Source organism: Chelonia mydas, chromosome 17 (assembly GCF_015237465.2).
Source record: "Chelonia mydas isolate rCheMyd1 chromosome 17, rCheMyd1.pri.v2, whole genome shotgun sequence".
In the NCBI taxonomy this organism is placed as follows: domain Eukaryota; kingdom Metazoa; phylum Chordata; order Testudines; family Cheloniidae; genus Chelonia; species Chelonia mydas.
Genome location: NC_051257.2, coordinates 24,666,263 through 24,693,601, shown reverse-complemented (window position 1 = coordinate 24,693,601; position 27,339 = coordinate 24,666,263). Strand labels below are relative to the sequence as shown.

Genomic DNA, 27,339 nt, shown 5'->3' with positions numbered 1-27,339 from the left:
TGCATAGCATATCGTGGAAACTGCAGAAGACCTTTTTACGAATACAGACTAACACGGCTGTTACTCTGAAACCTGTAAATCTACAGAGTGCTTTACGAATACAGAGCAAGGTGGGGCCCCTGACTGGAGAGCTCCTGGTGGGAGTGGTGAGCTGCAGACCTGTAGCGCTGGGGAGGAGAACAAGCTGGAGGGAGTCCTGGCAAATGGGAACAATGATTTTGATTTAGTTGGGGTTGGTCCTGCTTTGAGCAGGGGATTGGACTAGATGATCTCCTGAGGTCTCTTCCAACCCTAATCTTTGATGATTCTATGAAAGGGAGACTGTAGGAAGGGATTTGAAGCGGGGCTGGGCTCGGCAGATGGGAAGTGAGAGTCTGTTCCCAGCCTGGGGCAGCCTGGTAGGAGCTGTGAAGCTGAGTGTTTGCGACAGGAACAGACCCAGCAGCAGCTGACCAATGATGTCATCCTTCGGCAGGTGTCCCTGTGATTGTCTTTCTCCTCTGCTGATTGGCTGGTGACCTCAGTTCCCTCCCTCTCTCCCTGGCTGTCTCTTGCCTGCAGTCTCACCCCAGCTGCCCTCCCTCCCCGTCCCTTTTAGACACCCTCCCCTCAGCCCCTCACCATGTTACACAGTTACAATAAACAAAAATATCCTTTACAGCAACCCACCCCCAGAGTGTGAAAACCAAACAAATGAAAAACACTGTGGCACTAACCTGAGGCTGCAGGCTATCGCTCTTTGTGCTGCTGTCTCAGTTCCCGGGTTTGTCTGGTTAGACGGTAAGCTCTCTGGGGCACGGGGGGTTTCTTAGTTTGTGTATGCAGAGCACCTTGCTCAACAGGCCCTGATCTCAGCTGGAATCGCTAGGCACTACCATAACACAGATGATAAACAGAAAGCATGGGGTCAAGGGAGAGGAAAGGTAGTTCGAAGCTATCAGGGAGGCAAATGGATTGATGTGTGTAGTGGGACATCTTTGGCTTTTTTCCTTAGTGGAAAGTCCCTCTTCAAAGACTCTTTCAAGTCTTGTCATCACCCTGTCCTGTTACTTTCCAATATGAATATGCTTTGCTGGTGGTGCTGACACTGTGTGGCTTAGTGGACAGAGCACTGGACTGGGGCTCAGGAGACCTGGGTTGCATTCCTGGCTCTGCCACTGGCCTGCTGGGTGACTTTAGGCAAGTCACTGCCTCTCTGTGCCTCAGTTTCCCCATCTATAAAATGGGAGCAATGATGCTACCCTCCTTTGAAAACACTTAGAGAGCTACGGGGCAAAGAACGATATAAGAACTACATATTGTTATATTGCTAAGGACACATGTTAGGATGCAGCCTAAGCCATGGGGAACAAGTCTCCTAGCCTCCTAGCCTTGCTTTCCCACAGGCAGCGTGGAACATAGGCTCCGAAATACCAGCTGTACTTGTGCGGTGCAGGTCAGCCAGTGGCACATCCAGGGCACTGCTGCACAAGCCAGGAGCAGGGAGCACAAGGTAGCTCAGCCTAGGGGCAGGAGATCTTACCTGTTTGTTCTGGTAGAAAGGAGATACCTTCCTAGCTGGGAACCTGCACAAGGAACATCAGCAACTAATTTGCAGACTCTTTTTTGCATCTGGTAAAATGTGCAATAATTAATGCTTACAGAAAAAATCTGTTCAACCTGAATAAGGTACTAGCTGTGTGAGGTGTGCAGGGGAAACTACTCCAGTTCTTATCAGCCACATATGTCTGTAGTCCAATACCAAGGGCATACTGAACTAGCCTTTGACTTTGTTAATAATCCAGACAATGTTTTACTGTGAAAGCTTTGGAAACGTATGGTGAAATAATAGGTCCTAAAAGTGAAGTTCTTCAGAAATAGGGCTGTCAATCCTAGTGCTTCTGGAACCAGGAAAAATTTCCGGCCATTTGCATTTTATTGCAGAGTCAGATTATTTCCTAATTCTGCAGTGCCGTGGGCATGCATAGTGCTTTACAGATAAACAGGCACATAGGCCCACTGTGCAGCTTTTATATCTTCCCCAAAAATTTCGGACATTGGTCTCTGCCGGGTATCTGAGCCACTTGATAGACCACCCAAACAGAAGAGCTGCTTTTAGATCCCTTGAGTTGCTGGTAGCTGTGGTACTCACGTCACATGAGAATGATGAAGTATTTTCTAGTCCATTCGTAACTAAGGAAAATGTTAGCATCCATTTAGAAAACATTTTTAAATCAGCAGGCCTGGTTACCTTCCACGCAAGAACCCTAAAGAAGTTGGCTGAGGAGATCTCTGGCCACTGCTGTTAATTTTGAATGCATCTTGGAATAGTGGGGAAATTCCAGAAGACTGAAAGAGTGCTAATGTATAAGGCTATGTTTTTGTCACGGACATTTCTAGTGAAAGTCAGGGACAGGTCACAGGCAATAAACAGAAATTCACGGAAGCCTGTGACCTGTCCCTGACTTTCACTAGGAATATCCCCGACAAAAGGGGTTGGTGGGTTCAGCACCCACCCCTGCTGGGGCTCCTAGGTCCCCAACTGCTGCAGTGCGTGGGAGCTCCACGGTCCCTCTGCCTGCCGGGCTGGGCTGCTGTGGGGTCCCTTCACCCTGGGGCAGCTGGGAGCTGCAGGAGCCTTCAGCCACTAACCGCCGCCCGCTGCAGCAGGGCAGCTGCAGGGAGTCCTTGCTGCCCACCGCGGCTGGGAAGTTGCAGGAGGTTCCCCCTCCCCTGTGGCTGGGCAACTGGCAGGGGTCCCCCTACCACCTCCGGGGCAGAAAATGTCATGGAGGTCAATGGAAGTCATGGATTCTGTGACTTCCATGACCTCCGGGACATAATCACAGCCTTACTAATGTAGTGCCAACAGTCAAAAAACTCAAGCGGGGTGACCGGGTTAATTGTAGGCTGGTTAGCCTGACATGAATCCCAGACAAAGTAATGGAAAAGCTGGTACAGGATTCAGTTAATAACAAATGAAAGGATGGGAATATAATTAACGCCAGTCAACAAGGTTTTATGGAAAATGTCTTTTCAAACAAATCTGATTTCATTCTTTGATGAGATTACATGCTCGATTGATATAGATAACTGTGTAGATGTAATATAATTAGACTTTTGTAAAGGATTTCACTTAGTACCATGTGACATTCTGATTTTAAAAATTAGCACTATACAACATCAGTAGAGCACATGTTAAACAGATGAAGACCTGGATACTTGACGTATCTCAAAAAGTAGTCATCAATGGGGACTCTTCACTGAATTGTGGTTTTTCTCACGGGGTTCCAAAAGGACTGGTTCTAGGTCTAGAACTGGTTGCAGGAGGCCTCCAGCATATGTCTCCCAAATTAAAGTCCCTACACCAACATCTTTGTCTTTCCACTCATTGCAGACAGGTGTGTGTGGAGCAACTCATCCTCTTTTCTGGTTTGATTTGATGGTCTGTAACAGACCCCCGCGTCCTGGGTCCAGTTTGCATATTGATCCATATGCATTCAAGACCTTGCAATTCTGAGTAATCATTAACTCTAAAACAGCTAATTGTGTCTTTAATGTAGAGGGCTAAGCTCTCACCTCTTTTATTCACTGTGTTCTTCCTGAACAGGTTATTATAACTAGTGATATTACCACTGCAGTTGTGTGAATCATCCCTCCAGTTATGTCAATGAGAATTTTTCAGTTCCTCTTGCTTCTCACCCAGACCCGTAGCATTGGTATGTAAACAATTGGAAAATTTCTTCTTTTCACATTCTTTGCCACATCAGTTCAATGTGTTCTGAATTTGTACCATATTTGTCCCCTTAGCACCCTCCCATTGCGTTATAAGTTAAACACCCTCCTGATTGCTCCAGCTAGTTTTCAACTAAGATAATTAGCTCCCCCTCCCCCCCATATCTGTGAGGTGCAGGCAGTCCCGTTCGTACAGCCCCATCTCCCAGTTGATTGTGGCCCAATGTTCAGCAAAACCAAAACCTTTGAATTCACACAGTCAGTGGTTCACGTCTGGTATTTTCTGCCTTCGCTCACTCATGGGACTGGAAGGCTGTCTGAGAGATCGCTTGGATTTTCCAGTTCTTCAGCTCTCTTCAAGATTCCTGCAGTCTTTGATAATAAGTGTAGTTCCATGCAGTGCCATCGCTAGTGGAGACTTGCCCGCCGGCTTTATAATCCCATCCCATCTCGCAATTGCATTTTGTGTCTTTGCTCCAGGAAGGCAGCATGCCATCCTGTTGTCCTTGCGTTCCTTGCTGAATTCTCTCTCCACTCTACTTAATATGGAGTTGCTGTTGGTGATAGCTTGTCTTCTTAGGAACGTTGAAGACCTTCTCTTGGTAGCTAAATTCATCATCATCTGTGTCCCCTGTCGCTTTCTGTTCCCTTTCTCCGTGGGAAAGGGAGGCTCTTCATGCTCACTTGGACCATGGGTTGGTTTGGGCCTGGAACTGGCGATGGCGGTATTAAATGCAGCCATTCAGGGGCGGCCTCTTCTGTGTTAATGACCTCATGTTTTGCAGCAGCACTGCCTTGCTGGCGCATGTCTGATTTCTCCCTGATTCTAGCCCTAGGCCCTTCTCTGTGGTTCTTTTGAAGACCCAGCATCCCTTGGGCTGTATGTAGGCATTTGCTTATTCCTTTCCATGGAAGCTCCTTTAGATTTGCCTCTTATCAATACTACCATGATTGATTTTTAGCCCATTTTGGAAATTAATCCAACTTGTGCTACTTTAAATCATTTACTCAGAGAATGCCGGGCTCTCCCTGCTGGAGATCCTCAGTGCATTTGATGAGCAGACTCTGCTCTAACCTGCTAGTTGGTGATGAACAAATTGAATTGAACTGGATCTGCCCCCTAAGTGGGCCTCATCAGGAAACTTCTCCCCGCCTACCTCCTTATGAACTGTTCTCTGTATTCCGTTTTCAGCAACTGTCTATATCATATAGTCGTTCCCCCGCATCCATAGCTCCCTACTGGTCCTATGAGGGTGTCAGGTGGAATTCTGTTATATGCCCAATTAAAGCCCAAGAGTCTCTACCTGTTGCGCATCCTTTTTTGACAAACCGTGTTATTTTCTCAAAGAGTGTAACGTGGTCTGTTATGATTTTGCTTTTGATGAACCTGTGTTACCTCCTTCTCCAGGCATTCAGCAGCAGCAGGTCTTCTGCCTCTCTCTATGTACTATTCCCACCGTAAAAACAACGGCTACCACTCTGAAACCTGTTCCTACTGTTTGTCCTCAAAATCTGCCATCTGCATTGAATTCCAAGTTGTTTTTCAGTCACTGTGCTATAACGTTACCAGAGACTGATCAAATACAGTGTAGTTTTATATCTCATGAGAAGGAAGTCCCCTTTAACAGAAACGTATCCCTCTAGCAGTACACTTTACTGTACAGTGTTTGGATTAGGTTGGAGCCCAGGTCTGAAATAGCTGTTTTCCATCACAGAAGAGTCAGATACTTTCGGTACGAATGCCTTTATTTTAGACTACGAGGGCACTGGGGGAAGATCACAACCGAACAAAACTAGAGTCTCAGTGAGAGAGCATGATGTGTGTGTCTCCTCTGTTATAGACTGCAACTAAGCTGAACGCACACATTCTAGTGTCTCCAGCAGAACTCCTAGAAATGTAAAGGTGCCATGCTCTGCTGTGTCCCTCACAGTTATCAGACAGCCCAAAGGAGAGTGCCGAGAACGCATAGTACTGAGTCATAGTACTGTGGCCAAGAGGAGGTTAAGAAGTGACTTGAGCACAGTCTGTAAATACCTACACAGGGGGAATATTTCTGATAATAGACGGATCTTTCATGGTTAATGCAGACAATGCTCAGTTTATGTCACTGTTTTTAAAACCTGGATTGTGAAGCACTGATGTTAACCCTGGAACAGTTATCATAGAATCATAGAATATCAGGATTGGAAGGGACCTCAGGAGGTCATCTAGTCCAACCCCCTGTTCAAAGCAGGACCAGTCCCCAATTTTTGCCCCCAATCCCTAAATGGCCCCCTCAAGGATTGAACTCACAACGCTGGGTTTAGCAAGGCAATGCTCAAACCACTGAGCTATCCCTCCCCCTAAAGGCGGAGCGGCCTCCCCGTCGGGGAATCGAACCCCGGTCTCCCGCATGACAGGTGGGGATACTTACCACTATACTAACGAGGACAGGCTATGGGTTATGGGGAGCAGGTGTGGCTGAGGATGATGTGTGATGCAGAAACAATGCAGTTCAGTTTTCATAAGCCATATTGACCTCTGGGGAAACTGTGAGAAGGGAAAGCGAATCATTGCTTGGTCTTTCTGATTCTCCACTGCAGTCTGCATTGGTCGTCAAAGGTGGCCTGCTGAGAATGAGTTGCAGCGTTCCAGCATGGAGGTTGCTCAGGCCTGGCTGGCTGCGAGGAGGTGGTAGCTATCTAGCCCGATGCAGATGGCATCGCCTTCAGAGTAGTTAAATTTTAAACTATATTCAAATGATTAGACATATAGGTAGCAGTGTTTGGCCTAACCAGCTGCCAATACCCAGATGCGAGTGGTAAAGTGTGAATGCTGGCACTGCAGAGCCTTCTGTAGTGTTAAATAATTAGCAAAGAATAAGTTTGCAGAAGGCAGCAGTATAAATGGGGACTAGATTCAGGAAAGCAAATCTTGGCAAATTAAGGAATCTAGTGAGTTAAGGGGCAATGGGAGGGGGCATTAAAATGGCTGGGGAATCCTAAAAACACACCTTAATTCAGACTGTGATTCCTCAGCAGAAGAATAATGCAGGACCAAGAAGTGTCTAATGGGGCATCATAAGAGGTTGCTCAGAGATCTGAGAGTTGGGTTGGGGGGCAGAGAATCTGAAAGTGAAATGAGGCACTTGAGACAGCCAAGAAAGAGTCCGCAAAGTCATTCTTATAGGGGAAAAAGGGGAGAGCAGCAAGTGTGAGCTGTTAGCCAGTTCCTGCACAGCCCTAGAATGCATGCCCTCTCATCTTACCCATCTCTGGGTGTTCAGGTGTGATACTCATTTCCTTTCATTTTCTGTATCACTGGTTGGTCTGACAGGGGCTCCCTTGCTTTCCAGTTGTTCAGACTGTTTATTCATCTTTCTTGTTAAAGAAAAACATTTAAAACTGGTTCAGTATCTTAATCATTAAATTCATCCCTTCCTCATATATCACTGGATCTAGTTTCTCACTGATATAATTGTCATAGCTCTTTTTATTCAAAACCTTTGGCATGATTAACTCGCTCTGCTTTATGAAAAATGAGGCATGGGGAAGGTTGAAGAATAGCAAATGTCACATGAGAAGAGTGAACCTGGCAGTCAGTACCCAGCAGTCCAGCCCTCCTACCCTTCGTAGCTACATGATCTTTTTTGGGGAAGTAGAATGGGATGGTTTGGCAGGTGGGAATGAAGCCCACCGAGGTGGGAATTGTGTTTTACTTCAGGGCAGGAAAGGGGAAAAGAGAAGAGATGGAAAGACAGACGCTAGGGAGTCAAAAAGCAAGTCCAGAGAGTCCTGTTCTGACTGCAGTGTAATGGCCAGAACATTGGTGAATGGTAACGCACAGCTGTCAGCGTGAGCTTTGCACACATTACAACTCAGCACTGGCAAATTCCACCTTCCAACATGGATGTGATTGCATCCCCCACACACTTCTTTTCTTGTTTAGCTGCTTGGCATCAGTCCCTCGGTCTCCTCTGAGGTGCGTGTAAATGCTTCTATGTTGCGTTTAGCTAGCAGGAGATACTGCAAAACAAAAGTTGTGAAACCCTCCCTCCCATGTCAAGTATTTCTGCCATGATCTCTAGCCTGCATTTGGCCTGGGACCCCTGGTTCTCTAAGCCTGGCAGTAAGGTGTTGCTGCTGTGCTCGTTGGTCAGTCATTTTCTGTAATCAGAACATTACTGGATCTGCAAGAGAGATCTTGTGAGGTGCAGTCCAAGACCATAATGGTTCTGGGGATGTAAGTCCCACTCGCTCAAGCCAGACTCCATGGAACTTCCTGATCAACAGCAGTTTGCTTTCTATTTGTGTAATTTATGAGCAGATGCAAGCACTAAGCTAGCTGCCTGAGGATTAAGTACCACACAATGCCATGGGAGGAGGAACAGTCTCAACCTGGTACTTTGGTAAAGGTATTATGAAGCAACTGGTCAGCGCATAGGTGCTGACTTTTATTTGTCCCCGTGCATGCTCCACCCTTGCTCTGCCCCAAGGCTCTGCCCCAAGGCCCTGCCCTCACTTCTCCCCTTTCTCTGAGGCCCCGCCCTCGTTCCTCCTGTCCCCACTCCACCCTTTCCCCAAGGCCCCGCCCTTGCTCCACCTCTTCCTGTCCCCGCTCTGCCCCCCTGCTGCCCACCGCTCTCTGCCCTCCCTCAAGCACCTTCCACCAGATGCCAAACAGCTGATCAGCAGCGTCGCTGAACAGCTGATGGGGGCGCGGCCACACAGCTGTGGCTGGTGGGTGTTGAGCACCCACTATTTTTTTCTGTGGGTGCTCCAGCCCCCGAGCACCCACGGAGTCGGTGCCTGCGGGTCAGAGTGCCTCTGTACAGCCATGGAAGAGACTGACTGTGCTCAAGACCTCAGGCACAGCACTGTGAAAGCAGAGACAGAGGAAAAGATATTGTCATTAGGCCACATTGAGCTCTGCTACAGCAGGGTGACTCCAGAGTGAAGTCAATGAAAGCAGAATTTGGCCCCAGAGATTACATGAGGATTTGGACTGCTCCTGATGAAGAGTGAGGATGAAGTGGTTCTCTGAGATCAGGTTGCAGCTAGCACTGCTTCACGGCGCTTTCTGAGAAGTCTGTGGGTGGAAGGGGCCTCAGTTCATCTCCCAGCATTGTGCCAGCAGAAATCCTTTACTCCTAAACCATTGCTGAAAAAAGTGTGACTCATCTAGCCCCGAGTCTACCCAGTGATGCCAATTCCACAACCTTCACTGGCAATTTGTGCCATTGGTTGTTTTTTCAGTTACAAGATTTCCCTGGTATTTAACCTACATTTTCCCAGCATAGCTTAGGCCCAGTGATGATAATATGACTTGGTAATTACCCAGCGCTTCCATCTGAGGACCTAGAACTGTTTTACAAACACTGATGAAGTTAACCTCTCAAGCACCCAGTGAGATAGCGAAGTGTTAAAAAATCCATTTTACAGATGGGGAAAGTGAGGCACCCAAAGTCACCAGGCAGTAACCCTTTGGCTTGGGAGGGCTGCCTTGGGACTGCACTGATTTCTGCTGAGACACTCATAGGGAAAGGACCTAGTTTCAAATGCACAGTGCAGTGCAAGCTCGGACATTCAAATACATGCTGCAGTTCAAACCAGTGAACATTGCCATGTGTGCATGGTGGGGAAGGAGTCTTTGTTTCCAGTGATGTGCCCTAATGCAGCTCACAGATACTTTGAGGATTTTTTCTGTTCCCATCACTAAGGAAATAAATCACTTAGCACAAGAGTCATGCTTCTCTGTGAATTCCTATGGACAAGAACAAGGAGTTCTTGTGACTTCTGGAGTTCTGACTTATGAGGAGAGGCTGAGGGAACTGGGATTGTTTAGTCTGCAGAAGAGAAGAATGAGGGGGGATTTGATAGCTGCTTTCAACTACCTGAGAGGTGGTTCCAGAGAGGATGGTTCTAGACTGTTCTCAGTGGTAGAAGAGGACAGGACAAGGAGTAATGGTCTCAAGTTGCAGTGGGGGAGGTTTAGGTTGGATATTAGGAAAAACTTTTTCACTAGGAGGGTGGTGAAACACTGGAATGCGTTACCTAGGGAGGTGGTAGAATCTCCTTCCTTGGAAGTTTTTAAGGTCAGGCTTGACAAAGCCCTGGCTGGGATGATTTGATTGGGGATTGGTCCTGCTTTGAGCAGGGGGTTGGACTAGATGACCTCCTGAGGTCCCTTCCAACCCTGATATTCTATGATTCTATGATTCTTCCCTCAGGTACAGGGTGGCTGGGCTCTTATATGGACCCACACCATCAGCAGGGGTTAGGAAGCTCCTGAAGTGCTGACTCATTGGGGACACTGCACTTTGAGCCAAAGGTGTAGCTCCCAGCTCGAGGAGATATACCCGTGCTAGCTCTGATGGAGCCAGTGTGCTAAAAACAGAGTGTAGCCACAGCAGTGTGCATGGTGAGAGGGGCTGACCGCCCAAGTGAGTACCTATCCCAGACCCCGGGCGTAAACACGGGGTGGCATGCAGTTAGCTCAGTTAGAGCTGGGAATTACACCTGCAGCTCAAAGTGTAGCCCTGCCACGTGGGGCAGATGCAGTTTGTTATCTCTGCTGGGGTAAGGTGGGGGAGTGGGGACGAGCCCCTCTGGGGCGCAGCGGTTTGGGAGGTAGGCAGTGACAGCCCTGGAAGAAAGCCCTTGTAAGCTGACTGATGATGCTTAGTTGAAGGTTTATGTTTTACTATGGCTGAGTTTCCCCTAAAGCCACCACCCCAGGGAGGGGAGTTTGGACACTGCCCTGGGGGCCTGCATGCCCTGTTGGGCACCTCTAGAGAACCTTCACCTGTTACCATGAGAGGCAGAGCAGGGCTGCTGTGAGGGAAAGTGGCCAGGAACATGTGGAACACGGAGGACTTGTCTACACAGGACACTCAGAAAAGATCAGGCAAGTCAACTAGAAGTGTGAAGTCAGTGCACTTACGTTAAAGTGTTGTCAGCCCCCCTCCTCCACCCTATGGGAATGCTTCATTCACAGGGATCAAGGAGGATTACATTACAGTGAACTAAGAACCCTTGACTGCTGAATGAGATCAGTCTTTGGGGAGAGGGGAGGTTTGAAACACTTTAACTTCCCTGCATTGACTTCACACTTCTAGGGTGAGCTGAGTTAACGTTCCTGACCGTCCAAGTTAAACAAGCCCTTACAGCGAGACAGGCCAGAGGAAATGTGCAACAGGGACTGACCCTGCCCTGCAGAGAGAGGGATGAGGGCGTCCTTCCACGTAAGATCCCAAGTCTGCCTTTCGTGATCGGCATGCCTCTGCCTGGAGGCTTTAGCAATGGAAGGTGACACTTGTGTGTGATTTATACTGATCTGGCGTCATGGCGTGAATATGCAAATCAGAGTCCAGCGAGGAATCTAGGCAACCACTGGTCAGCTGGCATTGGCTCAGCACTCAGCGGAAAAAGGTTTGGGTATGCCGTTTTCTTTCAGAAACATTGAGTTCTTCTTCGAGTGCTTGCTCATATTCCAATTAGGTGTGTACGCGCTGGGCACACGGCCACTGGAGAATTTTTACCCTAGCAACACCGGTGGGTTGGCTGTGGAGCCCCCTGGAGTGGCGCCTTCATGGCGCTGGATATATACCCCAGCTGACCCAGTGCCCCCTCAGTTCCTTCTTACCGCCCGTGATGGTCGCTGGAACTGTGGAGCTCGGCTTTGCTGCTCTCCACTCTCCCTAGCACTCTCCCGACAGTTTGGTCAGAGTTTGTTGTCATAGTATTGTTATAGATTAATAGTTGTAGTTCTGGTTCTAGTATAGCAGTTTGTATTAGTGGGGGAGAAGGGCGTTTCCCCTCCTCCCCGTCCTTGATGGGCTCATGCCCAAAGCTCTGGGCTTTAAGCCCTGCAGATCTTGCTCCAAGCCCATGCCAACGGGCGACCCCTACAACTCTTGCCTGAAGTGTCTGGGGGAATCTCACCAGGCAGAGAAGTGCAGGATTTGCAAGAGCTTTAGTCCTTGGACTAAGAAGGAGCGGGACTTTTGTTTGAGACAGCTCCTTATGGAGGCGGCTCTTAGTCCTCAGCCTCCAGCGGCGCGGCAAGACCCAGTGCCGAGTGCTTAGGTACGCAGCACCCTGGCTTCAGCTACAGGAACAGTACCGCGGTCGGACTCTAATAGAGAGCCGCAGCACCGAGGTTCCCCAGCACCGCAACCAACATCTTCAGCCCGGCACCGCTCTCACTCGCCTGGTCAGAAGCGGCACCGGAAGCTGGAAAAGGCTGGCCCACCTCAGCGGGCACCACCCTTTCTGGCTCCACCTGCAGAACCTCATCCCGCAGCAGAGCGCCCGGGGACACTGGTGACGGCCTCAGCGCCGTTGAGTCCGGTGCATCTGGACTCCCCCGACTCACAGCGTGGTTGAGGTCCAGTTGCCATCTACACCAGATGCCTTTGCGCCAGCAAGGAATCTGATTGCCTTGACTGTATCGGCATCCCCTCAACAGACCAAGGCACCGCCACCTGTCCGCATGGCACCATCCAGGGGCAAGCCAACTCTTGTTAACCCGCCAGTACTGTCGGTTGAGCCTCGGTACCGATCCCACTCTCGGTGCCGTTCCTGCTCCCGATGCCGTTGCAGTCCCGGCACCACGCTCTATCACAGCGCTGGTCGTACTCGCAGCACCGCTCCGACTCCCAGCACCGGTCTCGACACCGCTCCGTCCACCAGTCACCATCCAGGTGTAGATTCCAGTCCCGACGCCACTCCCAGTGCCGGTCATTGTCGTCGAGACCCAGGTCCAGATCCATGCACCGGTCCAGGTCCTGGTACAGATCTAGGTCCAGACACCTCTTCCCAACGTCGCGGCACCATTCTTCTCCATCGCGGTACCAATCAACTTCATCTCGTCTACGTGATTCGGTGAAGACCCACTTGGCACCACCGTGGCCATCGCGTTCCGCCTCTCACTCATCAGGGTCTGAGGCAGGGTCACGCTTCTCAGACCGCCACCACTCGGATCACGGCTGCCTGGGTTCAGGGGCGGATAAGTGACAGGTGCAAGAACAGGGGCCCGCTCAAGGGTCCACCCAGTTGGCTCTTTTGGACACCCTGGGCGTACCACCAGGACCAGGGTGCTCCCTCTGGGGCTTCTTGCTTGGCCCTGTCCGAGCCGCGAGTGCCTGAGGCCTCTGCCAGCCGTCCTGCTCCCAGAGGCATGGAGACGGTGGCGTCGTCCTTACAGGCGCCAGCTCCTCTTCCTCCAACTCCAGCTCCTGGCCTGAACACTGAGGTAGCAGGACTGGAGCAGCGGGGCACAGCTCAGTAAGAGGCCCCAGATGATCCTCTCCTTCCTGTGGCATCCCCCTCATCTTTGCCTGATGAGGCTGTGGCGGGGACTGCTATATTGGTCCCCCCCCGATAGACCTCCGTGCCCACCAGGAACTCTTGCACAGGGTGGCACGGAACATGAACCTGCAAGCAGAGGAGGTGGTCGAGGTGGAGGACGCTGTGGTTGACATTTTGTCCACAGAGGGTCCTTCCAGGGTGGCCTTACCACTTATCCGGACCATTCAAACCACGGCCAGAACAATCTGGCAAACACCTGCCCCCATTCCCTGAACTGCTAAGGGGGTGGAGCCGAAGTATTTCATTCCCTCTAAGGGATAGGACTGTCTCTACACTCACCCACAGCCCTGTTCACTGGTGGTGGCCTCAGTGAATGAGAAGGAGCGTGGTGGTCAGCAAGCCCCGGCATCGAAATCGAAAGAGGCCAAGCACCTCGATTTATTTGGGAGCAAAGTCTACTCCTCAGGGGGCTCCAGCTCTGGACTGCGAATCAGCAGGCTCTCCTGAGCCGATACAATTTTAACTCTTGGAACTCCATGATGAAGTTCAAGGAACTGGTTCCTCCAGAGAAGAGTTTGGGGCTCTGGTAGAGAAGGGCAAAATGGTTGCGCAAACCACTTTGCAGGCCTCATTGGACACTGTGGACTCTGCTGCTCGGACCTTCTCTTCAGGGATAGCAATGAAGTGCATTTCTTGGCTGCAAAGCTTCTGTCTTACCACCAGAGCTTCAGCAAACTTTGCAGAATCTCCCCTTTGATGGAGAGGGCCTATTCTCAGACAAGACAGACTCGAGGCTTCAAAGCCTCAAAGACTCTAGGGCCATAATGCGTTCGCTGGGGATGCACACACCATTTACCGCAGCCTCAATGCTCCTACCCTCCTCTTCGGCCGAGGCAGGACTTCTATAGGAGACGGGGGCGCAGTGGCAGGAGAAAACCCTCCAACCCCCAATCCGGCCAGGCCCAAGTTCCTTCCAAGCCCTCGGTGGGTCCCAAATAAAACTTTTGAAGGGATGCCCGAGGACGGTGTACCGGACCTCACTCAGGATCCTACCCCATTCTTGAATTGTTTATCCCGTTTCCACCATGCCTGGTCCCTCATAACCATGGACCGTTGGGTTTTTCGCACGGTGGAAAGGGGATACTCTCTCCAATTTTCATTCTCCCCACACTCCCTCCCAGTCCCTCTTCAGGGACCCCTCTCACAAGCAACTCCTTATCCACGAGGTGCAGTCGCTCCTTGCTATGGGGGTGATCGAGGAGGTTCCAAAGGAGCTACGGGGCAGAGTGTTCTACTCCGGTTACTTCCTAATCCCCAAGGCAAAGGGCGGGCTTCGGCCTATCCTGGACTTGCGCGGACTCAACAAATTCATGGTAAAGTTGAAGTTCCGCATAGTCTCCTTGGGCACCATTATACCTTCCTTGGATCCCGGAGACTGGTACGCTGCCCTCGACATGAAGGATGCGTATTTCCACATCGTGATTCATCCGGCTCACAGACGCTTCCTCCGCTTTGTTGTCAACTGCAAACATTATCAGTTCATGGTCCTTCCCTTCGGCCTCTCCACGGCCCCCTGGCTGTTCACCAAATGTATGGCGGTAGTGGCAGCCTTCCTTCGTCGACGACAGATACAGGTATACCTGTATCTTGACAACTGGCTCATCCGAGGGTGCACCAAAGAGCAGGTGCAGGCTCACCTTCAATTTGTGACAGACACGTTTCAATGATTAGGCCTCCTGCTCAGTGTGGCGAAGTCAACGCTAGAGCTGACCCAGAGGATAGAATTTATCGGGGCGGTCCTAGACTCAGTGTGGGCTTGAGCCCTCCTTCCGGATGCTTGCTTCCAAGCCTTGTCAGGCCTCATCAGGAGCCTTCAGAGCTTCCCAACCTCGACGGCAAGAACGTGCTTGAGTCTTCTAGGACACATGGCTTCCTGCACATATGTGACCAGACATGCCAGACTACAGCGCTGCCCTCTTCAAGCCTGGATGGCATCGGTCTACCACCCAGGTCGAGACAGCCTGAACCTGGTGGTCACCGTTCCAGAGCGGATCCTGGCCTCCCTCCAATGGTGGCTAGACCCAAGGGCAGTATACGGGGGAGTCCCCTTCCACACCCCTCAGCCTTCCTTGTCCCTTGTCATGGACATGTCATGGGATGGGGCGCCCACCTTGGGGACATCCAGAGGCAAAGTCTATGGGCCCCGTCTGATCTCTGTCCATATCAATGTACGGGTGCTGATGACGGTGTGTCTTGCGTGCCAAGCCTTTCGAGAGCGGTTGCATGGCTTTGCATGATGGTCCTCACAGACAACACCACAGCCGTGTTCTACATCAACAAGCAAGGGGGGGGGGCTCATTCCTCCCCCTTCTGTCAACAGGCCATTCGACTGTGGGAATTCTGCAAAGCCCACTCCATTCACCTGGTGGCATCATTTCTCTCAGGGGTCCAGAACACGTTGGCAGACAACCTCAGCAGGTCCTTCCAATCCTATGAGTAGTCGCTCCATCCTGATGTATTAAGTTTAGAAGCGTGAGCACCAAGGGTGAGATCGTGGTGGGAGTCTGTTATAGACCACCGGACCAGGGGGATGAGGTGGACGAGGCTTTCTTCCGGCAACTCGCAGAAGCTACTAGATCGCATGCCCTGGTTCTCATGGGAGACTTCAATCACCCTAATATCTGCTGGAAGAGCAATACAGCGGTGCACAGACAATCCAGGAAGTTTTTGGAAAATGTAGGGCACAATTTCCTGGTGCAAGTGCTGGAGGAACCAACTAGGGGCAGAGCTCTTCTTGACCTGAGGCTCACAAACCGGGAAGAACTAGTAGGGGAAGCAAAAGTGGATGGGAACCTGGGAGGCAGTGACCATGAGATGGTCAAGTTCAGGATCCTGACACAAGGAGGAAAGGAAAGCAACAGAATACGGACCCTGGACTTCAGAAAAGCAGACTTTGACTCCCTCAGGAAACTGATGGGCAGGATCCCCTGGGAGAATAACATGAGGGGGAAAGGAGTCCAGGAGAGCTGGCTGTATTTTAAAGAATCCTTATTGAGGTTACAGGGACAAACCATCCCGATGTGTAGAAAGAATAGTAAATATGGCAGGCGGCCAGCTTGGTTTAACAGTGAAATCCTTGCTGATCTTAAACACAAAAAAGAAGCTTACAAGAAGTGGAAGACTGGACAAATGACCAGGGATGAGTATAAAAATATTGCTCGGGCATGCAGGAGTGAAATCAGGAAGGCCAAATCACACCTGGAGTTGCAGCTAGCAAGAGATGTTAAGAGTAACAAGAAGGGTTTCTTCAGGTATGTTGGCAACAAGAAGAAAGCCAAGGAAAGTGTGGGCCCCTTACTGAATGAGGGAGGCAACCTAGTGACAGAGGATGTGGAAAAAGCTAATGTACTCAATGCTTTTTTTGCCTCTGTCTTCACGAACAAGGTCAGCTCCCAGACTACTACACTGGGCAGCACAGCATGGGGAGGAGGTGACCAGCCCTCTGTAGAGAAAGAAGTGGTTTGGGACTATATAGAAAAGCTGGACGTGCACAAGTCCATGGGGCCGGATGCGTTGCATCCGAGAGTGCTAAAGGAGTTGGCGGATGTGATTGCAGAGCCATTGGCCATTATCTTTGAAAACTCGTGGCGATCGGGGGAAGTCCCGGATGACTGGAAAAAGGCTAATGTAGTGCCCATCTTTAAAAAAGGGAAGGAGGAGGATCCGGGGAACTACAGGCCAGTCAGCCTCACCTCAGTCCCTGGAAAAATCATGGAGCAGGTCCTCAAGGAATCAATTCTGAAGCACTTAGAGGAGAGGAAAGTGATCAGGAACAGTCAGCATGGATTCACCAAGGGCAAGTCATGCCTGACTAATCTAATTGCCTTCTATGATGAGATAACTGGTTCTGTGGATGAAGGGAAAGCAGTGGACGTGGTGTTCCTTGACTTTAGCAAAGCTTTTGACACTGTCTCCCACAGTATTCTTGTCAGCAAGTTAAAGAAGTATGGGCTGGATGAATGCACTATAAGGTTGGTAGAAAATTGGCTAGATTGTTGGGCTCAACGGGTAGTGATCAATGGCTCCATGTCTAGTTGGCAGCCAGTATCAAGCGGAGTGCCCCAAGGGTCGGTCCTGGGGCCGGTTTTGTTCAATGTCTTCATTAATGATCTGGAGAATGGTGTGGATTGCACCCTCAGCAAGTTTGCAGACGACACTAAACTGGGAGGAGTGGTAGATATGCTGGAGGGTAGGGATAGGATACAGAGGGACCTAGACAAATTGGAGGATTGGGCCAAAAGAAATCTGATGAGGTTCAACAAGGACAAGTGCAGAGTCCTGCACTTAGGACGGAAGAATCCAATGAACCGCTACAGACTAGGGACCAAATGGCTAGGCAGCAGTTTTGCAGAAAAGGACCTAGGGGTTACAGTGGACGAGAAGCTGGATATGAGTCAACAGTGTGCCCTTGTAGCCAAGAAGGCCAATGGCATTTTGGGCTGTATAAGTAGGGGCATTGCCAGCAGATGGAGGGACGTGATCGTTCCCCTCTATTCGACGTTGGTGAGGCCTCATCTGGAGTACTGTGTCCAGTTTTCGGTCCCAACTACAAGAAGGATGTGGAAAAATTGGAGAGAGTCCAGCGGAGGGCAACAAAAATTATTAGGGCACTGGAACACATGACTTACAAGGAGAAGCTGAGGGAACTGGAATTGTTTAGTCTACAGAAGAGAAGAATGAGGGAGAATTTGATAGCTGCTTTCAACTACCTGAAAGGTGGTTCCAAAGAGGATGGATCTAGACTATTCTCAGTGGTAGGGGATGACAGGACAAGGAGTAATGGTCTCAAGTTGCAGTGGGGGAGATTTAGGTTGGATATTAGGAAAAACTTTTTCACTAGGAGGGTGGTGAAACACTGGAATGCGTTACCTAGGGAGGTGGTGGAATCTCCTTCCTTAGAAGTTTTTAAGGTCAGGCTTGACAAAGCCCTGGCTGGGATGATTTAATTGGGGATCGGTCCTGCTTTGAGCAGGGGGTTGAACTAGATGACCTCCTGAGGTCCCTTCCAACCCTGATATTCTATGATTCTATGATGTTATCCACCCCATCTTCCTAAAGTGGGGGTTTCCCCAGGTCAACCTGTTTGCCTCACGCAGCAACCGGAAATGCCTGGCATTTTGCTCCCTCTAAGGCCGCTCCCCAGGCTCTCTCACAGATGCCTTCCTACTCCTGTGGACAGGCAGGTTGTTTTACACCTTCCCGCCGTTTCCCCTTGTACACAAGGTCCTGCTCAAGGTGCGCAAGGACAGATCACGACTGATTCTGGTCGCCCCGGCATGGCCCATACAGCATTGGTACACCACGCTGTTGGAAATCTCGGTGGACGCCCCGGTTCCGCTGCCTCTTTTTCCAGACCTGATCACTCAGGATCACCATACACGATCTTCCATAAGGACAAGGTGCAGCTACGACCTCACCCGGTCTTTCTTGCCAAGGTGGTATCGACCTTTCATATCTACTAGGACATCTTCCTCCTGGTTTTTTACCCAAAACTGCATGCTACTTGTCAGGAACAACGGCTACATTCCCTAGATGTTTGTAGGACCCTGGCCTTCTACACTGAGCATGCAAAGCCGTTCAGGAAAACTACCCAGCTCTTCGTCGCGGTGGCAGAACGGATGAAGGGCCTCCCGGTCTCATCCCAGTGGATCTCCTCTTGGATCACTTCCTGTATCTGTGCTTGCTATGATCTGGCTGGTGTTCCGACCCCACCCCTCACCGCTCACACTACTAGGTCCCAGGCCTCATCAGCGGCTTTCCTGGCTCAATCCAGGAGATCTGCAGAGCCGCTACTTGGTCTTCAGTACATACTTTTACCCCTCACTATGCCATCGTCCGACAAGCCAGAGATGATGCGGTGTTTGGTAGAGCGGTCCTACAATCCACGGTACTTCACTCCGACCCCACCACCTAGGTAGGGCTTGGGAGTCACCTAATTGGAATTGATATGAGCAAGCACTCGAAGAAGAAAAGACGGTTACTCACCTTTGTAACTGTTGTTCTTTGAGATGTGTTGCTCATATCCATTCCAAACCCGCCCTCCTTCCCCTCTGTCGGCAGCAAGAAGGAGCTGAGGGGGTGCTGAGTTGGCTGGGGCATATATCCAGCCACTCCAGGGGGCTCCGCAGCCCACCCGCCGGGTGTTGCTAGGGTAAAAATTCTCTGGCCTTGCATGCGCTGCGCGCACACCTAATTGGAATGGATATGAGCAACACATCTCGAAGAGTAACAGTTACAAAGGTGAGCAACCGTCTTTTCCTCCTGTTACGTCCCAGAACAGATGTGTTCTCCTCTCATGTGAGCAGTAGCTGCGTGAATCTCACGCACACATTTGACGCAGTCCAGTGCCATGAGTTCCTCTTGCTTGTTATTGAGTCCAGCAGGTGAAGACCCAGATTAATAACTCATGGCACTGGACTGCGTCAAATGTGTGCGTGAGATTCACGCAGCTACTGCTCACATGGGAAGAGCAGGTGGGCTCAGTTCTAACCTCGAAGGTTGCAGAGCCTGCTGCAGAGCTCATCGTTATGCTCAGGCCTTGGTTTCTCACAGCAGTTTGCTTTGATGTTCATTTCTGAGTTGTAACTTAGGTACAGCAAATCTATATCCAGTTACAGTTCCTCAGACAGCGGCTGTGTTCTTGGAAGGTGAGAGATGTGCATTCCCTCATGCCTTGGCAGTTCCTTTATAGAAATCCCTAATAGGAAACCAGTTCTTAAACCCACCCCGCCTGGGCATATCACATGGCACAGCAGCAAGCACACGGTAGCGCATGAGCCGTTTGAGCCAGTGCACAAGTCACTTCAAGACCTTCCCTTGTGACTCCCTGATCCTGGGGCTGGTTCTGCCTGCTGGCTGTGGTGCTAAGGGGCTACCGTACTGGCCAGCCATCACTGGAATGCAGCAGCGCTCTGGCAATGCTCCTTTTCTCCTAGCACACCCGGATCCCAGAACACGGGTGTAGTGTAGGACTTACTATGCAGCAGGTGTGGCCCTGGCCCCCGCACCGCCCCTTCCCCAGAGGCCCTGCCCCTGCCCCTGCACCGCCTTTTCCCCGAGGCACTTCTCCCTGCTCACTCCTCTCCGTCTCCTGGCTATCGGGGAGGGATAGCTCAGTGGTTTCAGCATTGGCCTGCTAAACCCAGGGTTGTGAGTTCAATCCTTGAGGGGGCCATTTAGGGATCTGGGGCAAAAATTGGGGATTGGTCCTGCTTTGAGCAGGGGGTTGGACTAGATGACCTCCTGAGGTCCCTTCCAACCCTGATATTCTTTGGTTCCTCGCTCACATAGCTTTCTCCTGGCCCTCCCTTTTCCAGCGCCTTTGCTGTGCCAGCACTGAATCACTCAGGGATGCCCTTGACACCAGTGCTCTGGTACACGGGCAATGACCTCCACCTTTCTCTGCTTCTGCCATGGTCAGATTTCAGTCACCTCCAAGGAAAACAGGTTCTTCTTCGAGTGATTGCTCTTGTGTATTCCACAATAAGTGTGCGTGCTTGCCACATGCACCGGTGCCGGAAGTTTTCCCCCTAGCAGTATGGGGAGGAGCGCCCCAGCGACCCCTGGAGTGGCGCCTGCCTGGTGTGGTATAAGGGGAGCTGCGTGCTCCCCCAACGCTCAGTTCCTTCTTGCCACCAATGTAGGTGCGTCAGAACTGCTCTGCTCCAGCTTTGCTGTAGCTCGTCCCCAGAACTATTCGTTCGTTCAGCATTAGTACCTGTAGTTAGTTAGCTGTGGAGTGCCCCAACAGGAGAGTGGGTTTGTTTGGGGGAGGTGGGGGGGGCAGGGGGGAGAAAACCTGGATTTGTGCTGGAAATGGCCCACCTTGATTATCATACACACTGTAAGGAGAGTGACCACTTTACATAAGCCATTACCAGCAGGAGAGTGGGGTGGGGGGAGAGAAAACCTTTTGTAGTGATAAACACCCATTTTTTCATGATTTGTGTGTATAAAAACAAACATCTTCTGTATTTTCCACAGTATGCATCCGATGAAGTGAGCTGTAGCTCATGAAAGCTTATGCTAAAATAAATTGGTTAATCTCTAAGGTGCCACAAGTACTCCTTTTCTTTTTGTAACCCCTATATTCCTCATTTTCATATAATCATGATCTTACTTACAAGGCATGCTTTATATGTATCAGGGGAAAGGTTATGATCTGCTGAAAGTCATTTCTCTATCCATGTATGTGTATCATTAATGCATATGAAGTTATGATAATTGTGTTGTATAGTGGTCGCTGAAACATGCTCTAAGTTGGGGAATCAACCAGACATTAGCTCCCCAGAGGCAACAGCAAGGAAAGTAACCAACGCCCGGGCGGGATGTCAAACAACCCATCAACAGCCATTGTCCAGCAAGGGAGCTACAATGCAATGACTCACCTACATGAGGCCACACCAGGGGAATTGCTCAACCGTGATTGGAGAGACTCACCAATGCCCTCCAGACATGCCGCAACTTGTGCTCCCCAAGCACATGGACTGAGAGTATAAAACAGACAGAGTGGACACACACTGGGCCCTTCTCCTACCCCTACCTTCACTGCAAGCAACTAAGATATTGAAGGTATGTCTGCACTACAAAATTAGGTCGAATTTATAGAAGTCGGTTTTTTAGATATCATTTTTATATAGTCGATTGTGTGTGTCCCCACACAAAATGCTCTAAGTGCATTAAGTGCATTAACTTGGCGGAGTGCTTCCACAGTACCGAGGCTAGCATTGACTTCCGGAGCGTTGCACTGTGGGTAGCTATCCCACAGTTCCCGCAGTCTCCGCCGCCCATTGGAATTCTAGGTTGAGATCTCAGTGCCTGATGGGGCAAAAAACATTGTCGCGGGTGGTTCTGGGTACATGTCGTCAGGCCCTCCTTCCCTCCCTCCCTCTGTGAAAGCAACGGCAGACAATCATTTCACGCCTTTTTTCCTGAGTTACCTGTGCAGACGCCATACCACAGCAAGCATGGAGCCCGCTCAGATCACTTTGGGAATTAGGAACACATTAAACACCATGTGCATTATCCAGCACCAGAACCTGGCAAAGTGAAACCGGGCGAGTAGGCGACGTCAGCGCGGTGACGAGAGTGATGAGGACATGGACACAGACTTCTCTCAAAGCACGGGCCCTGGCAATGCGGGCATCATGGTGCTAATAGGGCAGGCTCATGCCATGGAACGCTGATTCTGGGCCCAGGAAACAAGCACAGACTGGTGGGACCGCATAGTGTTGTGGGTCTGGGACGATTCCCAGTGGCTGCAAAACTTTCGCATGCGTAAGGGCACTTTCATGGAACTTTGTGACTTGCTTTCCTCTGCCCTAAAGCGCATGAATACCAAGATGAGAGCAGCCCTCACAGTTGAGAAGCGAGTGGCAATAGCCCTGTGGAAGCTTGCAACGCCAGACAGCTACCGGTCAGTCGGGAATCAATTTGGAGTGGGCAGATCTACTGTGGGGGCTGCTGTGATGCAAGTAGCCAGCGCAATCAAAGATCTGCTGATATCAAGGGTAGTGACCTTGGGAAATGTGCAGGTCATAGTGGATGGCTTTGCTGCAATGGGATTCCCTAACTGTGGTGGGGCCATAGACGGAACCCATATCCCTATCTTGGCACCGGAGCACCAAGCAGGCGAGTACATAAACCGCAAGAGGTACTTTTCAATAGTGCTGCAAGCACTGGTGGATCACAAGGGACGTTTCACCAACATCAACGTGGGATGGCCGGGAAAGGTACATGATGCTCGCATCTTCAGGAACTCTGGTCTGTTTCAAAAGCTGCAGGAAGGGACTTTCTTCCCAGACCAGAAAATAACCGTTGGGGATGTTGAAATGCCTATAGTTATCCTTGGGGACCCAGCCTACCCCTTAATGCCATGGCTCATGAAGCCGTACACAGGCACCCTGGACAGTAGTCAGGAACTGTTCAACTACAGGCTGAGCAAGTGCAGAATGGTGGTACAATGTGCATTTGGACGTTTAAAAGCGTGCTGGCGCAGTTTACTGACTCGGTTACACCTCAGCGAAACCAATATTCTCACTGTTATTACTGCTTGCTGTGCGCTCCACAATATCTGTGAGAGTAAGGGGGAGACGTTTATGGCGGGGTGGGAGGTTGAGGCAAATTGCCTGGCCGCTGGTTACGCGCAGCCAGACACAAGGGCGGTTAGAAGAGCACAGGAGTGTGCGGTGCGCCTCAGGAAAGCTTTGAAAACCAGTTTCATGACTGGCCAGGCTATGGTGTGAAAGTTCTGTTTGTTTCTCTCTAATGAAAACCCCTGCCCCTTGGTTCACTCTATTTCCCTGTAAGCTAAGGGAAGAAGAGTGAACCCTCCCCTCCTCCCTTCGATCACCGCTTGCAGAGGCAATAAAGTCATTGTTGCTTCACATTCATGCATTCTTTATTAATTCATCACACAAATAGGGGGATAACTGCCAAGGTAGCCCGGGAGGGAAGCACCAGATGGAGTGGTGGAGGAGGGAAGGACAAGGCCACACAGCACTTTAAAACTTTAAAACTTATTGAATGCCAGCCTTCTGTTGCTTGGGCAATCCTCTGGGGTGGAGTGGCTGGGTGGCCGGAGGCTCCCCCACCGCGTTCTTGGGCGCCTGGGTGAGGAGGCTATGGAACTTGGGGAGGAGGGTGGTTGGTTACACAGGGGCTGTAGCGGTGGTCTGTGCTCCTGCTGCCTTTTCTGCAGCTCAACCATATGCTGGAGCATATGAGTTTGATCCTCCAGCAGCCTCAGCATTGAATCCTGCCTCCTCTCATCATGCTGCCGCCACCTTTCAGCTTCAGCCCTCTCTTCAGCCCGCCACTTACTCTCCTCAGCCCGCCCCCTCTTCTCCCGGTCATTTTGTGCTTTCCTGCACGCTGACGTTGTCTGCCTCCACGCATTCATCTGTGCTCTGTCAGTGTGGGAGGACAGCATGAGCTCAGAGAACATTTCATCACGAGTGCGTTTTTTTCGCCTTCTAATCTTCGCTAGCCTCTGGGAAGGAGAAGATCCTGTGATCCTTGAAACACATGCAGCTGGTGGAGAAAAAAAAAAAAGGGACAGTGGTATTTAAAAAGACACTCTATAGAACACTCTTCCAGGGTAAACCTTGCTGTTAACATTACATATATAGCACATGTGCTTTCGTTACAAGGTTGCATTTTGCCTTCCCCCACCACGTGGCTAACCCCTCCACCCTCCCCATGGCTAACAGCAGGGAACATTTCTGTTCAGCCACAGGCAAACAGCCCAGCAGGAACGGGCACCTCTGAATGTCCCCTTAAGAAAAGCATCCTATTTCAACCAGGTGACCATGAATGATATCACTCTCCTGAGGATAACTCAGAGAGATAAAGAATGGATGTTGTTTGAATGCCAGCAAACATACACTGCAATGCCTTGTTCTGCAATGATTCCTGACTACGTGCTACTGGCCTGGAGTGGTAAAGTGTCCTACCATGGTGGACGGAATAAGGCTGCCCTCCCCAGAAACCTTTTGCAAAGGCTTTGGGCGTACATCCAGGAGAGCTGCAAATGCCAGGGCAAATTAATCATTAAACACGCTTGCTTTTAAACCATGTATATTATTTAAAAAGATACACTCAGCAGAGGTCCCTTCTCCGCCTGGCGGGTCTGGGAGGCAGCCTTGGGTGGGTTCGGGGGGTACTGGCTCCAGGTCCAGGGTGAGAAACAGTTCCTGGCTGTCGGGAAAACCGATTTCTCTGCTTGCTTGCTGTGAGCTATCTACAACCTCATCATCATCATCTTCCTTGTCCCCAAAACCTGCTTGCATGTTTCCTCCATCTCCACTGAGTCAAACATCATGGCTGGGGTAGTGGTGGCTGAACCCCCTAAAATGGCATGCAGCTCATCATAGAAGCGGCATGTTTGGGGCTCTAACCAGGAGCGGCCATTTGTCTCTCTGGTTTTCTGGTAGGCTTGCCTCAGCTCCTTAAGTTTCACACAGCACTGCTTCGGGTCCCTGTTATGGCCTCTGTCCTTCATGCCCTGGGAGATTTTGACAAATGTTTTGGCATTTCGAAAATTGGAATGGAGTTCTGATAACATGGATTCCTCTCCCCATACAGCGATCAGATCCCGTACCTCCCGTTCCGTCCATGCTGGAGCTCTTTTGCGATTCTGGGACTCCATCATGGTCACCTCTGCTGATGAGCTCTGCACTCACCTGCAGCTTGCCACGCTGGCCAAACAGGAAATGGAATTCAAAAGTTCGCGGGCCTTTTCCTGTCTACCTGGCCAGTGCATCTGAGTTGAGAGTGCTGTCCAGAGTGGTCACAATGGAGCACTCTGGGATAGCTCCCGGAGGCCAATACCGTCGAATTGCATCCACAGTACCCCAAATTCGACCCGGCAAGGCCGATTTCAGCGCTAATCCCCTTGTCGGGGGTGGAGTAAGGAAATCGATTTTAAGAGCCCTTTAAGTCGAAAAAAAAAGGCTTCGTCATGTGGACGGGTGCAGGGTTAAATCGATTTAACGCTGCTAAATTCAACCTCAACTCCTAGTGTAGACCAGGGCTGAGAAGAAGACAAGGATCTAACAGAGGAGATTGGCCCAGGTTTAAGGAGAAACCTGGATATTAAGGACTGCAATATCCAGTGGGGTGAGAAAAAAATGCTTAATCTAGATGTTGTCCAGTCTAATAGGGTTGAGAGTTTAGACTGCATGCTTATATTTTATTTTATTTTGGCAACCACTCTGACTTTTTGCCTAACACTTAAAATCTATCTTTGTAGAGAATAAATTTTTGTTTATTCTACCTGAAGTGTACTGTTCGGTTTGAAATGTGTCAGAGACTCCCCTTGGGATAACAAGCCTGGTACATATCAATTTCTTTGTTAAATTGACAAACTCATATAAGCTTGCAGCGTCCAGCGGGCATAACTGGACACTGCAAGACGGAGGTTCCTCGGGTTGTATCTTGGGCCAGAGATATTGGCTAGTGTCATTTGGTTGCACAATCCAAGGAGCAGCTGACATGCCAGAGGCTGAGCATGAACAGCCCAGGAGTGGGGGTTCTCACAGCAGAGCAGGATAAGGTTGGCTCCCAGAGTCCAGGATTAGAATGACCTAGCAGAGCACCGGTCCAGATAACACCAGAGGGGAACGTCACAGAATTTCTAAACATAGGTAACAATTTCCTGTCTCAAAAAGTTTTACAGCCAACATGGAGTAATCCTACATCAGACCTCATCTTGACAGAGAAAGAGGAACTAATCACAGAACTAAAAATTAGAGGTTGCTTGGGTGCAACTGATCATGACTTGTTTCAGAGTAACAGCCGTGTTAGTCTGTATTCGCAAAAAGAAAAGGAGTACTTGTGGCACCTTAGAGAAATAAATTGGTTAGTCTCTAAGGTGCCACAAGTACTCCTTTTTGATCATGACTTGATTACAATTGTGTGCAAACAGAATAAAGTCCAAATCCATTATTATAAAAAGCGCAAGAAAACTGGGTGTTTTAAAAGGGCCAGTGTCACAAAGCTGAAAACAATTATGAGCCACATCAGCTGGGAGAAAGAATTTCAACAGAAAAATATGAATGATAATTGGGAATTGTTTAAGAATATTTTTTTTGGATGGCCAAAAAGCCACAACTGAGAGAGAAGGCCACATTATTTAAAAAGCCAGATTGCCATAAAGGGGAGGTGAAGGCAGCTATACAAATAATTTAGATATATAAAACAAATGGGGGACAGGGGAAGTTGATAGTAATTACTATCAATCAGAAGGAATTGTAAAAAATTGACGAATATTAGGAACAAAAGGGTAGAATTATTGGTAATGATGCAGAAAACGCAGAAGTGTTCAATAAATATTTCGGTTCTGTATTTGGGAAAAGGCTAGATGATTTAGTCATATGATATGATGATAAAACACTTTCCATTCCAGCAGTAGCCCATGAGGTTTTTAGGGACATAGGACTGGAAGGGACCTGGGACACTGAGTCCAGTCCCCTGTGGTCACCGATAACCCTGTCAAATAATCCTATTCATACACTTATCAAGATACATCTTAAAACTAGTTAGGTTTCTTTCCCCCACTACTCGTAGTGGAATGCTGTTCCAGACCTTCAGCCCTCTGATGGTTAAAACCTTCTTCTCAGTTCCAGCCTAAATGTATTCTTGGCCAGTTTATCCCCATTTGTTCTTGTGCCAATGTTGTCCTGTAACTTAAATAGCTCTTCCCCTCACTGGTGTTTATCCACCTGTTGTATTTACAGAGAGCAATCAGATCCCCTCTTAGTCTTCCTTTTACTG

General features: G+C 49.8%; 1 protein-coding gene and 1 non-coding gene across 4 annotated transcripts in view; one reads left to right on the top strand and one right to left on the bottom strand.

The window, feature by feature from the left end:
- The window catches only part of STX1A (syntaxin 1A), a 329,962-nt gene that overhangs the window by 165,628 nt on the left and 136,995 nt on the right, over positions 1–27,339 (top strand). The gene's annotated exons all lie outside the window — the stretch shown is intronic.
- On the bottom strand, positions 6,074–6,145 carry TRNAD-GUC. Its single transcript has one exon. It is a non-coding gene; the product is annotated as a tRNA-Asp (tRNA).